Below are 17,276 nucleotides of genomic sequence, written 5' to 3' on the forward strand. Positions count from 1 at the left end.
ATGAAAATCTGCTTAGAGACTGAGCCTCAGTAAAACATAAACAGTCTGCTCCAGCCAGAGCTATATATTTTCCTTCACAATTCCAGAGACACTGGTATATAAGAGCTTAAATCCAGTGGGTATTTTATGTGAGAAAACTGTTAGCGTGCAACATTCCTTTCCAGTGAATTATTGAGTTGGGTAGCAACAGAATAGGCAGGAGACAACCAGTCTTGAGTGAGATCATCCTTGGATGCTTCAAAGGCTGCGCTGGGCTGGCCTTGCCCTCAGACACTGCTGCCTCTAAGAGAGCAGAGGCACAAACACCAGAGAGAGTACCTTGACGGGCTCTCCATCACATGTGCCGCTCCTGTCCCATTAGCTCACACAAGGTCTTCAGCAGCCTGCTGCCCTTTGGGGAGAACCTGGGGAGAGTCAGGGGCAGGCAGGATAAAAGAGTAGTGACAGGAATGAAAATGTCCAGGGTTGGGTCTGAGACAAGAGCTAATGAGATGCAGCCACTATTGACAGCCTCAGCCTTGTCCCCAGGGTCGCAGTTGATTACAAGAGCCCCTTTAGTTACAGTGGTCTTCTCTTATCTGCAGGGATGCATTCCGAGACACCTGGTATCTACCTGAAACTGCAGATTGTACCAAGTCCTGAATGTTCTGTTTTTTCCTCTACATACATACCTATGATAAATTTCAATCTATAAATTAGGTACAGTAAGAGATTAATAACAATAATGGTAAGACAGAATAATCATAACAATATACTGTAATAAAACTTATTTAAAACTTATTTTTCATTTCAGGAATCTTCCATTTAATATTTTTGGTCCATGGTTGACTGAGGATAACTGAAAATACATAAAGCAAAACTTTAGATAAAGGAAGGACTACTAATTTAATTTTACTCTCACAATCTCAAGCAGTTTACCAGCTGGCACTACACCTAAGTTGATTAGAAATTATAAATTGGATTTAGAGTTGTCTTTTATAATGTTCTCTGAAAAGACAGACAGCCATGGGCCAGCTACTCTACTGGTGTGATCCTGAGGCTCCTCTGCATAAATAGCAAAGTCTTTGGCATGCTGTTAATTCCATTCACAGTGTTTGTAAATCAACAATTGTTCATTAAAGGTATATCATCTATCAATATCTCAACTGAGGGATATAAAGGTGAATTAACTATGGACCAACTTTCAGAAATGATGTTGTAGAGGAGAGAGGTTAAGGAGGATCTCCAATTGAACCAATTAGGATATAATTTCAAAAGATATAATTTCAAAAGTAGTATACTAGTGAAATGTGTTTGACATATGATCCAGTAGTAATCCCACCAATGTCATTGTTAAAGTAGGAGTAACCAGAAATTTTAATCATATCATGGAGCTACTTTTTGACAAGATGGAGAGTCCTATACAATTAACTGTCTAAAATAGCACATTTCCATTTAGGGCCCTTCTCCTATTAAATGAAAGTGGTTAGTATTTCAAAAGCAGGCATTATAGCATGAGATGGGAAGGGCTGATACTTGGCAGTCATATTGAGTTAGTCCTTTCCATACCCATTTCAGATAACCATGGTTTTTTTTGAATGAACTTGACTTTAGCCTCAGTCTCTTTAGTCTCCATGGTCTTCCAAGGAGTCATTACTAATTGGTTATATAATGTGTATTTTATCATTCTAGGTACAGGTAGTCTCAGAGTCTAAAGTGGAAAGCATTTTATTTGATCAGTAGTCATTCTTCAGAATGGTTTTACAGTTCCTGCCCTTTCCTAACTTCATGGCTTTCAGTGAAACAATTCTATATTGCAACAAACTTCCTTGGGATTAATTTTACTGTATATTGCACCATAGAGGAGCTCAAAAAGTTCACATTGAAAACCATAATATTCACGTGTGTAAATTAAAATACAGTAATAAGTAGAAATAAATCTCATGGGATTTACATATTTCTTTATAGAATATTATGGAATCAGTTCAGATTTCATGAAAGCTCTAATTCTTAGTTTAAGTAATCATTTTAATTTATTTACAAATATATGATCATATATCTCTTCTACAGATCTTACTGTACTTGTTTTAGTTAGAATAGCATAAATCATGTTGCAATAATGAAAATCTGACAATTTGGTGGCTAACATGACAGTTCGCTTCTTTTACAAGATCTTCTGCAGATCTTGGTCACTCTCTGGGGGCAGTTATTCTCCTGGTGGCAGCTCAGCATAGACTTCAAGACAACCTAGCAAAGGAAGAGAGAGTCAGAGTAAGCAACTGAGAATTAAGTGGCTTCACCTGCAAAGGACACAAATCACTTCTGCTTACTTATTGGTCATAAGCTACAATGATGAGCAAGAAGGCAGGCACGTACAATCCTTCTATTATGTCCCTGACTGGAGTTGGGGAAGAGAATATTATTAATGTCTGACACAGTGTCTTATACCTTTCCCATCTCTCAAACTTTTATCTTAAGAGGTATGTCTTGTAAGAAACCTTAAGAAATTCATGCAATAAGGCAAAGTCTACATACTTTAAATACTCAAAGACTTCATTAGCTGATGTTAGGTGGCCCACAGACTCTCTGGGAAGGGCAGAGAGTCAGACTTGAAAGAGTTAAGAATTGTTAAGAGGGGAACAATATCCAGCCATGGCAAGAGGTGCTCAGGTGGAGAACTGAGCTGTTATCTCTAGTGGGCAGGAAGCAGACCTCCAGCTCCTCCTGCTGATGGTGGGTCTAGACAGTAGCATCTCCTTCACCATTGCCTCAAACAAATAAATGCTTCAGCTGCCCCACTGCCAGAAAGTGAGCTGTAAGCAGAAGTGTTATGTGGATGAAATCTACAGATAGAGACCTTCCCAATGGGCAAGAGTGTATGGGAAAGTGAGCCCAGGCTTCTCTATGAAAGGACAGATGCTCAAAAAATTCTGATGGTCCACTAACATGACAACTGTCCATCACAACACCCTGTCATCATTTTGTGATTTTGATATTGAAGATGTTTTTACTGTATGAACAGACGTGCCCTTTTGTATAATATCTGCTACAAATGCACATTTTCTTCAGTCTCTTTATGGATAGCTACTTTCCCTTTTACACTTGACTTTTAATGCCTCTGAATAGGAACAAAAATTTCTTTTTTGTTATCTCATCAAGTATGCTAACCATACTTGATAGTATGGCCAGAAACAGATCAGGCATTTCAAAAATCATTGGTGATTAGATATTTGAAAATCAATCAATCAGGGTGAGCCAGTTGACCCATTTGCAAGTTCATTGCTTTCCTTCTAACAATAGTGACATATATTGATCTTTATTCCAGGTACTATACTTAGCTTCATTAATACAACTCTATGAAATATACGTATCTATTACTCCAATTTTACATACGAGGAAATTGAGAATTAGGTTCAACAATTTGTGTTAGATTGCACATTTGGATAGGAGCTAAATTAGGATTTAAACCTAAACAAAGTGAACTCCAGATGTGAATTGCTACTCTGCATTGCTCCCAGGTCCACATAAACAATAACTTGGATAGACTACAGAGGAGAGAGAACCCAAGATCTAAGAAAAGTTGACAAACCAGAATAATTTACCTTAGACAAGGAAAGCTGACTCCTGGGTCAATGGAGGGGTACTGATTATATTTACTGTTGTTGCTCAACTCTTCTAAGTCAACATCAAAGGAATTCCATGACACACTGAAGATGGTAAAGATGGAGACATACAATTTTAATATCTTTTCATATTATTTCAAGATCAAATTTCCCAGAAAAAAACTCACAAGGTATGCATATTAAAATTTTATTTTTACTATATCCATATTGAAACAAAGGTTCAAGAATGAATTTCTTCATATTTATTACAAACAAATACTAAGCAACACATTAAATTTTTTGAACTATTAGAAGCAAGAATGAATTTACTATGCAATCTTGAAATGAGAAAACACAAAAACAAAGATTCTGACTTACACATAGATGAAATAAAGGAGTTAGATTTTACAAAACACATAAAATATGATTACTAACTTAAAATGCCTATTTGAAAAAGCATATACCAGAGTTTCAAATTTTAGTTATCTAGTACAACTATTAGTAGTAGGTAAAGAACCTGTCTACAAGGTACCTCATTCTGTTAACTGGTCTATCATGAGAATGACTTTAAAAAAAAAATACTAAACATTCAATGTGATGAAAGCAATTTAACAGTTTACTGTAAGGCTACAGCTTTGGTTGTATCATTTTTATGTTGCAAACAGATTTTATAACATTCTGAATGACCTCTTTCAGTCTTAGTATTCTAGAAAATTTATGAGAACCTCAAAGATTTTCATTGAATTCTTCATAGTGGAAAATTCATCACCTCATATTTATTATTGATTAATCATTATTAACTTATTTCTTATTAACTTATTATTATTCATTATTAAGATTTATACGCAGAAACCTGATCATTCATATTTATCACTAAGATATACAGGGAGAAACCTGATGGGTGTAGAAGTTACTTTAGAGTTGCCGATTAAGAGAATTCTACATTCAGCAGAACCTCATCTGTCTCTAATACACTTCATGGGATGTGTAGTTATTTGATGAGAAATCCTGGTGATTTTTTTGGGTGTGAAATAAGAACTTTCACTCTCAGAAGTTAACTCACACCTCTAATAGCTATAAAAATGTTCATAAGTGGTGACAGATGAATTATAGTGAGCCAGAATATTTCTGAGGGGCACCGGATAAAACACTAAAGCATTCTGTGGTGGTTGTGCCCTCGGAGTTCAAACCCTAATGCAGATGCTGTTGAACCGTGAGTGCCTGGACACATCACTTGACCTTTCTGTGTTTCCATTTTCTTATCTATGCAATGAAGCTAATAATACGGATTGACCTCATAACATTTAATTAGACCATTGGGGAGCTCTTTGAAAACGCTAAGTATCATTTGTTGGTACTTAGCTTCATGAAAGGTTTGTGTTTGACACACTGTGGTTTGAGGATGTGTTGGTACAGCTCCTGCCAACTTCTTGTTTCTCTGCCATATCTTTTCTGACCCCCTTTGAAGTCGATGGGAATTAGGGTGATTGAAGGCACTCAGCGGAGCTATGGGTATGAGAGCCCGTTCTCCCGCATGTTTATGGTCAAACTTTCCTCATGAAGAAAATACCATTCTTTTCACTGAAAAAGATGCTTGCTGGCTTCTCAGTGATTTGGAGTGGGTAAATTAGTGATTGCTCATGGAGCTTAAGCCTCAGAGGAGAAATTTTTGGCAAAGATACTGAAAATCTTTAATTTATTTGTAAAAGAATTAATGTACACTTTTAGGCAATGTAAAGGATAGGTTAGGCCCCTCTAGGGGAGGATTAGGCCTTTTGCTTTCTGTACAAAGTACATAGTGCTGTTTGATACGTGCTTGCTAAATCGATGTATGATGAATGGGCACAAATATCTATGCCGATAGCATATTATATAATTATCATGTAACAATGCAGATTTGAAATACATTTTATTACCTACTAGGCATTTTTATTCTATAATAGCATTAACCAGAGTGCTTGTGATGCTGTTTCCAGAAATGTTTGTTATATAACATACTTTTACTCAAAGCTTAAAAAGAATGGAACTTCCAAAGTTTCATATCTTTGGAAACATCTCCACACTCCCATGACACCCTGCTACACTAACCCAGTAGCCTCTAGTTGGTCTCTGTATGTCTAACTTTCCCTCAGATCCTTTTTGATTTCCCTGCCATGCTAATCTTTCTCAAACATCCCTTTCATTACACATCATGTTTCAAATGTTTTTGGTTGCTTCCTATTTCCTATGTTGACATGCTTATCTCTAAAAGTATGATTTTAAATCCATCTTATTATGGACTGGATTGTTTCCTTCCGAAATTTTATATGTTGAAGTCCTAACCCCTAGTACTCCAGAGGTGATGATGCTTGGAGATAGTATCTTTAAAGAGTCAATTAAAGAAAAATGAGATCATTAGTATGGGCACTAATCAAGATGACTAGAATCCTTAGGAAAAAAAAAAGAATATTTGTGCACAATCACAAAGAAAACACTTTGAAGACAAAGGAAAAAGATAACCATTTATAAGCCAGAGAGAAACACCTCAGAAGAAACCAACCCTACTGGTACTTTGATCTTTGAGTTCTCGTTTCTGGAACTGAGAAAATAAACATCTGATGTTTGAGATGCCCAAACCATGGTATTTTTTAATGGTAATCTTAGCAGATTAATACAACATCTACAATAGAGAAGCTCCACATGACTTTACAAGTCATTTCTGTAATGATAACTTGAGACTTAGCCATCTGGCTAAATCAAAATTATTAATTTTACAATTTGTCTTTTTATCTGTGTTATTATCTTATTATAGAAGGCCCCAAGATTCCCTGGATCAAAGAAAAGAATATTGAGAAGAACACAAACACTTTTTTACTGACCATAAGATCTGGGCATGTCATGTTTCCCCTCAAAAATGAATATACTCTAAAAAATATTCCTAGTTTTCCTACTTCAATACTTTGTAAGATGATGCATATGAATGCATTGGAAGAGTTGGAAAATATCAGGTTCTGGCTTTCAAAACTCTGTATGTAACAAAGATCTTCAGTCTACATGCTCAGCTCCATCCTAATCCGGAGCCCAAATCTAACGGTATTTTAGAAGTTTCATCTACACTAGCAGGTAGAATGTGAAGTCAACTTTACTGAACATACCTCTCCATCCTAAGGGTTTGAAATAAGTTCCTGGAACACCTGCATCTCTTCTTTAGAGTTCCTAGCCATAGCCCTATCCACATGGTTTGATTTTTTAGCCTCATTTCTGGTTTTGCATTCAAAGTCATGGCTAGACATCAGGGCCTGATCCAAACAATAACGTGCTTGGCATAGAGCGTTTCCTGGCACCTTACTCAGGACTTGCCAGCCCCTCCAACAGAGAGCTATACCTCATCCCTGGACATTTACCAATTACTGCAGCTGTGCTCTGAACTGCAGCATATGTCCACAAGATCATAATATTCCCCTAATGTGTCTTTGGATGTATTTACCATCCATAGCAGCACATGTTCTGTATTTAAGAACCAGCCTGAATAAAACCCAGGCTTCACAACTTCCTAAACATTAAGATTTAACCTTGACTCTACTCCTCTAGGGCTAAACCTGCTGTTAGCTCAGACCCTTTTGTGCCTGTTCTGCCCTAAGTACTTGCTGCTTTTCCTCTAATACTGTGCTGCATCACAACAGATTCCAAGACTGACTCGAAAATAGTCCTATGCAACAATAAGGGAATTCCTATTTTATTATGGAAAAATCAAAGCTATGCTCTGATCCTGTAACAAATATTCTCTGATTACTCCCTCATAAATATCTTCTTTCTTTGAACTCTTAAAGTATTTTCAGTCTGTATTACAACATTTAGCCCTTAACTGTGTGATAGATCTTATACTCTTCTTGTAAATTATTTTGCCTGAATCAATTTTAACATCAAGATTTTGAAGCCTCAATAATATAATTCTATTGAGTATATCTTCTGAGTGAAAAAAATATGAAACCTTACGATATGCTCCAAAAGTACAAATACCCATTTATTTTCTTGCATGATGCTATTTATGCCTTTTTTGAACACAAGTTTCAATACCACACAGGTATATTTTGTCATAGTCTTCTTAGGATGCTTTTGACATTCATGAGTTTAAAGTTTAATGCAATTAATTTTCTCAGTGGTTTTTCACTTTATATTTATGCTAAGAAAATTCTTCATTTTTATGAATTTGGTTGATGCATTTGGTTAAATGCATTTCCTGTGGCTCATGTTTAATTCTTTAATTCACATAGTACATTATTAAATTTGTAAATGCATGTACACACTGAATATCCATAGGTTAAGATTGGCAAGAAACCTCAAAATATTAATATGATTATGTAATCATGTCTGGGGAGTAATTATTTTGTTTTCATTCTACATTTCTAATTATAATCTTAATTACTTTAATGTTCATTTTTTTCTTTCATAATTTAAAAAGACAGTGATAAAGAGGTAGCTAAGAAAAGAAATACTGAAATCTACCAATTTCTGTGTTGGCTTGTATATTTAAACAAATTTTTCCTGAACTTCAGGTTACTAATCTCTCTGTATCTATATATGTATCCATATCTATTAATATTATTTTTACTATTCTTAAAGTGGACCAAACCTTATTACGTAAATATGTTTAGAGGCTTAAAAATAGTAAAATTTCAAGAGTTTTGAGCATCCTGTTTTAGCCAGAATAGATCTGCTATGGTAAAAGAAAGAAGAATCTCCTCTCATTAACTGTGTGGTTTAAAACAATAAAGGTTATTTCTGGTTTACATTACATGTTATCTTGAGTCAGCAAGGGACTCAGCACATCACAGTCACTGAGGGAACTGGTTGACAGAGAGGCCACCATCTCAACCTTCATTAGTCACCTTGCCAAAAGAAAAGCGCTCAGGGTGGTCTTCCTCACCCGCAATTAAATACTGAGCCTAGAAGTGATGTCTACCAGCAGTTTATTGGTCAGAACTAGTCACATGGGCCCAAAACAAGAGAAAGAAGATATAAGATCCTAAAATGAGCCATAAGCAGGGAATTAAAAATATAAGGTGAGCCGGGCGAGCAGGGATACTCCTATAATTTCAGCAACTTAGGAAACTGAGGCAGGAGGATCCAGAGTTCAAAGCCAGCCTCAGCAACTAAGATAGACCCTGACTCAAAGTATAAAATAAAAAGAGTTGAGGATGTGACTCAGTGGTTAAGCACCCATGAGTCCAATCCCTGGTAGCAACAAACAAGCAAACAAACAAAGAACAACACTAGATACTACTTGTCTAAAATTATTTTAAGATTTAACTCACAATAATTCAATTGCAAATTCTCAAATGCTATCAATTGCATCTTGACTTAGAGTAAATAATTAGTAGAGGTAATTTTTAATTTAAAATATTTGCATTTTTATGTTATAAAAAGTATGGATATATTGAATATCTTTATATTGAAACAGTATTAGAATAAAACTACAGATCTTATTGGTTATGGAAATAATAACTTGTGAGTCAAAGTTGTTAATATATTATTCTGTGTGCTTAAAATTGTTTTTTATTTTGTTCACTAATTTAGTTAGATAGGAGAAAACATGGGTTTAAAGACAAAGTGATTACCTTTTATGTAAGACATTTGATGGACAAAAAAAGATAATAAAACACTTAACCTTTGGAAAGAAATTGTGATAGAATATCTTTATATTTATCATAGGAGTGCCTGGTAATGAAGAAATAAAGGAAGAAAAAATTAAATTGTTGGATGAAATGAGAAAAGCATTTAAAATCAACAAACACATGCTAAGATTAAAAATAGAACTAGTTTCTGGGTCAGTTCAATTATATCCTTGGCTCTGAGAGTCAATTTTTGAGGGATCGATCCTTAAAAGATTCTCTAAACTGACTCTTGATATTTTCCCACAACATAAATGGAACTTCTTAAATATAATTTTTAAAGAAAAGAACCTAATAACTTCTTTCCAGTCATTTTATGTTGAAGTATTTTCAGTGACCTTGTCAAAATAAAAAATTTTGCACCAATAGGTTTAATAAAAAATAATAAATGACTGTATGATTTGGTTCTTTTCCTTATAAGTAGATATCTTCATCCAATCTGCAGTCTTTGAGTTTTTTTTTTTTTTTTTATATTTTAGGAAGGAGAACTGTACGAAATCATTTATAAGCTTTAAACTGTCAAAAGTGCTGTCATTAACCACTAATGTATGTCTGTAGGGGAAACATTCTCTTGAGAACAAGTGCTGTTCATAATCCACTTGTCTGTGAAGTCATATTTTATATTTTCAGCAGCACACCTCTTGTATATTACAGTTCCTTATTTACTTGGAGGTGCTCCATTATTCTCTGTTTCGAGTATAGTCAATGCCAAACTTTATGATGTAGTTTTTCCTCTCCTGTAACAACAGCAAAGATATGTAGGTATCAGTTGATTCTGCCTTGTGAACAGGAGCCATCAAAAAAGGTCCATTCTTGATCCTTTTTTCCCCCAAACCTTTCAATTCATTGAGGAATGTTTGGATTCAGGTTTAAGTACTTGCTAGTTGACAAATTAAAATTGCTGAACAATAGAAGTTTTGTATTGCGTATTATTTCCCAGAGTTAGATAAGAAAACATTGCAAACACGATGGGAGAGACATTGTAGCCATTAGGCGGGAAAGAATTCTTTTTTCATATCATGGGATTGGAAGATTGATGGCGTGTCTGGAAGTTAGTTCCAGATGTCAAGAGCTGTAGCAAAGAGGACTTTGGCAAGGGGAGTGGTAAGAGCATGGGACTCGCATGGAGAAGTTCAAACGTAGGGTGCCCTGTGAAGGGAGGAGTATGCTTTGGCTTTGATGGAACAGAGAAATGAGACCAGTGAGGGGACCATTGAAAAGAAGGGAAGTCATCCTAAAATGACATGTAGGATTATTGGGAAACCAGGTCTTTATACATCTGAGAACTGTCAATTGGATCTGTCATGAAGGATTCAGAAGCCTTGAGACACCTGATTTGGGGAGCCTCTAAAGATCATTGGAGTAATACAAGGAAGTCTTTCTAGAAATTTGACAGAGGTGAGGATATGAAAAGGTTAATGGGAAACACCTAAAACTGCTATAGTATATGGTTTTTTCTGTAGGATATGGTGCAGAAGAAAACCTGTGAAGGGAGGCTGCAGGAGAGTTGTATAATTTTATAATAGAATTGTCGGTTCCAAGGAATATAATATTGAGTGAAAAAGGAAAAAAAAATGTTATATTCATTTCTATCAGGACAAAGAGGCAAGACCAAACAACGAAGAAAATAGAACTTGCCCAGACCTGAATATCCAGATTTTAATATATTACCAAAAGATAAAGAAAACAAAGGATGAGAATAATGGTTGATACCATGATGTACCCTCTGTAGAGGCTTGTTTAAAAATTTTTTTGAACTTGTAACTGTGATAATAAGTCAAGTCTAAGGGAAAAAACATCATAGAAAAGGAGCCACTGCATATTTCCACTGATGGATGCTGCTGTATGGTGAAATCAGTGCTGAATTTGGATCAAGAAGAAAGGGATTCATATCCTGGCTCTGAGACAAACCAGATGTGTTATCAAGGACAAGTCAGCCTCTAAGTGTTTGTTTCCTCATCTGTAAAAATGAGTTATAATTGCAGCAGAGACTGCTGTTATCCATCAACATCCATTCCCTCTTTCTTCCATAGGAGTCAAGCTCATGATTTTTAGCTAGTAAATTTGTTAGCAAAAATGAAGATTGCATTTTCCATTCTCCCTTTGTAGATAGGTGTGGCCATATGATTTAGTTCTGAACATAATTAGAAATGTCATGCAGCAGCTTTAAGAAACCTTCCTTAAAAGATGACTAATATGAGCAAATAACCCCTTTTATTTTGTAAATGTTTTCCCATGCTCTTTCTGGAATGCAGATATAATGGCTGGAGCACAAGCTGCTCTTTTGGATGAAGAGTGCAGGGTCATACCTTGTTATGGTTTGGATGTGAGGTGTCTCCCAAAAGCTCACATGTGAGACAATGCAAGAAGGTTCAGAGGAGAAATGATTGAATTATAAGAGTTTTAACTCAATTGGTGAATTAATCCCCTAATAGTGATAAACTGAGTGGTAAGTGAAGTGGTAGGGTATGGTGGAGGAGGTAGGCCTTGGGGGCATGTCTTTGGGGTATATGTTTTATATCTGGAAAGTAGAAACTCTCTCTCTGCTTCTTGGTCACAATGTAAGCACTCTTCAACTCTACTGCACTCTTCAACCACGATGTCCTGCCTCACCTCAAGCCCCAAGGAATGGAGATGACCTTCTTTGGATTAAGAACTCTGAAACCGTGCCCTCAAATAAATTTTCCTCCTCTAAAATTGTTCTGGTCAGGTCATTTAGTCACAGCAGTGAAACGGCTGACTAAAACATACCTTAAGGATAGCAGAACAGGAAGTAGCCTTGTTTCTTGAGGACTTAGTGAAGCAGAGTCAACATATGAGCCTTCAAACTTTTATGTGATAAAAAATAGGTTTCTAACTTTTAAACTGTTATTTATAATCCTGAGAATAGTGTATGTTGCACTTTATTAGGATTGCTAAATTCTAACAGTCGTAGAAAACTTACCATCAAAATTCTGGCACATAACTTGAGTACAATATGTTAGAGCTGATTGGATACATATTAAGCAAAACATTTTAACACGAATTTAGTTTATTACCAATATATGGCTCTTCAGATCTAAATTTTAAAAATAGTGTATTTTGAGACTACTTGAAATAATTAAGAAGTTGAAGAAATGGAGCAGAGAACACGTAATGAAGGCAAGAGATAAGGTAAGTCACAAAGAGGTCAACCGTCGCCTCCTTATTAAAGTTTTCTTTGTTCTCCTTAAAATAACTATCATCATTCTCCTTTGTGGCACCAAAATATGTGAGTCTCAAAGCATGCACAAGTGTCAGAACTCAGTGAACACATCCACTCCTACCGTGTGTGCTTCTTCAGCCCCTCTGGACAGCAAGCTCCCTGAAGTCAGGGCCCTTTCTGTGTGTAGTTATCTCTGTTCTCAGCATGGGCCTGGTAGGACTCTCAAAAGTACTAGTGAATGCCTATTCATTCTTTTATTTTCCTTTGGCATGCAGTAAGTACTTCAGTAAAAGCTTTGATTGATTGATCGATTATACATTCAGAATGCCACGTGTTCAAATCTGGGTTGCTTTTCTGTGATTGCGTCTTGGTATCTTCTTGTCTTCTACCTCTCTCTCCAACCCTCTGCCATCCAATCATTAACTTCCAGCTGGCCCTGCCTCTCCATCCCCATAGACATCATCCCAGGTCATTGTCACGACTCTGGTCTTAACTTTTTAGATCTGTCCCTGTGAGTTTCTTTGTTCTATACCCATTGAGGCATAATCTTGCAGACATGCAAGTACAGCAGTGTTTCCTCGTTCCTCCAGGCTACTGGATGGTTTCCTTTAGCAGATGCTGTTGGTGGCTGCTCTACAGCTATGCTTTCCTTTCTTACTGAAGTAATCACCCTTTTGTTTGCAGCATTCTTGTAACATGACCCGTTTATAAAGAAACCCTCAGTTATTTTTTTTTTTTCTCAGTTCTCAGCCTTTTCCATCTACCTGTCTGGTGAGATGCTTTCGCCACCCCAGCTTCTTGTGGACCATCATCTCATGTTGAGAAGGGAAACTCTAACTCCCCTGGAAGCCCTGAGCCTGGCACCAGCAAAACTCAAAGAGCTAGAATTGTAACATATCTGTGGCTTGCACAGCTTGGCTGAAACTACATATGCATGTTTCCTGCCTTTCTGTTCCTAGGAGTTAAAACATTTCTGAGGATAGGTGAGAGCAGATTAACTATCCTCCCAGTTTAGGTCAAACTGTGATTAAGTGCTTTTTTTTTAATATATATTTTTTTCTTATTTCTGATGTGGACAGGTGATCAGATCCAGTTCATTGGGACCCCAGTGGCCTCTGACATGGACTTTGGTAACATTATGAGTTAGTAATATGCTTAGAGGAAGGGATCCCACTTCCCAACCAGAGGAAAAAACCATAAACAGTTTTAGTCATTAGTTAGTAGTAGACTTGGCTGAAAATAACAAGAAAACAAAATAATAGCAATTTTAATGCAGTAGAATGTGATTTCTTTTTCATGGTAATATGAACATGCTGGCAGTTGGGAGCTGGCATGGCAGGTCATTGTTTACAGAGTTCTCAGGAACTCAAGCTCCTTCTGTCTCATAGCTCTGCCCTGGGCTGCTTTCATCCTTAAAGTCATTTCATGGCCACAACTATCTGCTTGAGCTCTAGCTATCACAGTTGCCTTTCAGCCAGCAGGAAAGAGGAAAGGATAAAGAAGAAAGATGAGGAAACATTCCCATTATTTTTAAAGAAAGCTTTCCAGAAACTTTCATGCCAGTTTTCTTTCATACTCCATTGGCTAGAACTGAGTCACAGGGTTAAAATTTGTAGCAAAGGGAATCTAGGAAACATACTCCTTTTTCTAGGCCACCACATGCTCAGTTGTCTAAGTGAGAAAAAAGGTGAGAACAGATTTTGAGAAACACTCACATCCTCTGCTACTCATTTGTCAAGATTAGTTTAAAAGCATGTAGCCCAGTTCTGCCAGTAGAATTTGTGGGGAAGTAAGAAAAGGCTTCCAGGAAAGATCTCTCTCCTTGAAAAAAAGAAAAACAAAAAAGAGAGAGAACAGAGATGCTTAGTTAACAGTGCTGTTTTCTTGTTTTTGGATGCTGAGTCTAGGAAATGAATGCCAAAATGCTTCCAGTAATGGAAAGTTAAGAGAGTCACAGAGAAGCCAACCATGGATGATCCTGAGCAGATTACACTAGGGAGTCTCTGAATATGCCTTGTAAACTCCTACATATGGATCTCTTAATAAATGTGTACAAATGAAGGTTGGTATTGACACAGGGTACAGCGGAAGTAGGGGTGGACAGACAGTCCGGCTCAGAAGGCAGTGAGAGCTGGTCTTACTTGGCGACAGTTGCTGACATCAGGCCTCCAGCTCAACCGTAGATATCCTGCTAGCATCTAATTGGATAAAATATTTGATGGAACCACAGAGTGACCACACCCTCCAGCTAGTTCAGACTGGTTTCCAAGAAGCAAGCTGACCTCAATTTTACCCTCTTGCTTCTTAAAACTGATTAGCATATGTACTGACACACCCCTTAGCTGCATAATTAGATGCTAATAAAGTTGAGTGGGTATTCCATGAAGCGTCCTCCCAGTTCCAGGGAACCTCATCCATAGTCAATGCCTGCTTGTGAATATTAATTTCCCTAACCAACATAAACCATAACCCATCTTTCTGGATTGTGCTGCTCAGTTTTCAAGTATGCCTGCACTCAGGTCTCAAGTGTGTACTTTCACTTCAATATGAAACACTTCCTTTTTTGCTATAACCTGGCCTGTCCTTAAATTCTTTTCTGCAACATGGTCAAGAACCTGGAAATGTTTGAGTGAATGTGACCTCTGTTTCTGGGGACCTCCTCAAACACCTGACTGGTGACAGTACTGCTTATATCATCTTTATTAGGAATTCTGTTAACTTACTGCTGAAAGTGCCAAAATTAAAACACCTTTTCTTATTGGCCAAATAAAATCTAAAGTCCTTTGACCCAGGAAGGGGAATGCTTTAAGATCTGGTATCTGTCTATCTTCCAACCTCATTTCTTCCTCCACCCTCCTTCTTCCTGCCCCAAATGTACATGTTGAGGCCTAGCAACTGTCATATAGACCTCTTTCCTTGGTACCCAGTACTTAATTCTGTCCGCACACATGGACTCCTCACCGAGTCTGCATGGTGACCTCCTGCAGCTGCCCTAAGAGCTGAGTCACTTTGTCTTGCCTGTATCTGCAAATGTTTAATCACCTACATGTATTAGGTTCCAGACTACAGCCGGTTAAGCAAATAGGGTAAGTTTTCCTTGCTAATAAGTTGAGATGTGAGCAGTTAATAGCTGAATATCGGTTCATGGAAGTTACCAAGGACCAAAGCTCCTTCTAGCTCCCTATTTCCTATTACATCTTGGAAGGGTTTTAGTTTACATTGTTTTAGGACAACTCCTATTTTTAAAGACATTGATTTGGCATGCCAGGAGGAAGAGACAACAAATAAAGGGGAAGTCAGCATACTAGTGGGGTCTCTGTTTTTTTCAGAAAAACAACCTTTTCCCCAAAGCTTCACCTGGTAGACTTCTGACTGTATCCCCATGAGCCAGAATGAGCAGCTGTAGAAGCTGGGAGATTACTCAACACAGCACTAGTCCAGCATATTTAGGCTTCTATAAATAAGAAAGAAAAGGAAAATGGATTTTGAATAAATGACTAGAAATATCACGTATGCATCCATCGCAATCCTGGTTTATCTTTTATACAGGATTAAACATAAAATACTCTACTTTTATATCTGGTTTGCTACGAAGCTATTTCTTAAGGGAAGTTTTAGAGAAGCCTTCTGTAGAAAAGACTTTCATACAAAAGGATTTGAAGGGCATGCAAAGAGGGAACTACTTACAAAAGTATATACAGAATTATGGTAATTAACCAGAGATGAAGAATCATCCAGGGATTACCAACAGAAGGTAGCAATTAATACCCACCTTATCATGATTACCAGATGCTGGCAACACCAGTGAGCCCTGAAGCAGCAGAAGCTGCGTCTCTGGGTAGAAGTTTAACCTCAGCCAATTTGCAACCTGTGAACAAGGATCCTGGAGAACAAACACGCTGACCCTCCACTCATTTCTGGCAGTACTTTCCACTGGGCAAGCCCAATAGGAAACCAGAGGGAACACACAGCCTTGTTGACATGGCCCTTGGTGGTCACTGTGTTTCTACTCAAGGGAGGGTAGAGAGGGGCAAAGATGAATTTCAATGTGCAGAGAATAACAAGGGCAGGTGGGAATCATTTCTGTGGCTTAGCAGCTAGTACAGGCCTGGAACATTAGAGGTGTTCCAACTATTTTAAAAATAAGTACTGTTGAATTAATTAAGAGGAGGCAAATATTCTGCCATTGAAATGTGATCTGAATAGAATCTTTTTTTTTTTTTTAACGGTACTGGAAATTGAAACCAGGGCCTATAGTGCTTGCAAGGCAAGCACTCTACCAACTGAGCTATATCCTCAGTCCCTGAATAGAAACTTTTATAGCTTTAAGTACAAGTTAAAAATTGTGGTTTGACCCTTGAAAATGGGTGATGTGGGAAGCATTCCAAATCACCAAGTATCTTTTTTTTTTTTTTTCTTTTGCGCGGTACTGGGGATTGAACTCAGGGCCTTGTGCTTGCAAGGCAAGTACTCTACCAGCTGAGCTATCTCCCCAGTCCCAACCAAGTATCTATGAAGCTGAATATGTCTAGTTGAGTCTAAACTCAAGGAATGTACTAAGAAGAATCTGAGGTGCTCCTGCTCATTTCAGAAACAAGAAAACTTTTCTTTGATAGGACCTTTTTAAATAAAATAATAAAAAACACTTTTAGTGCATGAATTGACAACCCTCGTGAGTTTACAGCTGAGTGATGTTCAACATCCTCTTCCTCCTCATTTATTCAATACACTGGGACAATCTTCTATTTCATGTTGGTTGCTTCAGTATGAAAGACAAGTGAATGAATGCCCCTTTCATTTCTGTGGAGTTTGGTAATCACAGCTACCAAGAAGGTGCTTATGAAATTTTCAATAAGTAAT

Source organism: Sciurus carolinensis, chromosome 1 (assembly GCF_902686445.1).
Source record: "Sciurus carolinensis chromosome 1, mSciCar1.2, whole genome shotgun sequence".
Taxonomy (NCBI): Eukaryota; Metazoa; Chordata; class Mammalia; order Rodentia; family Sciuridae; genus Sciurus; species Sciurus carolinensis.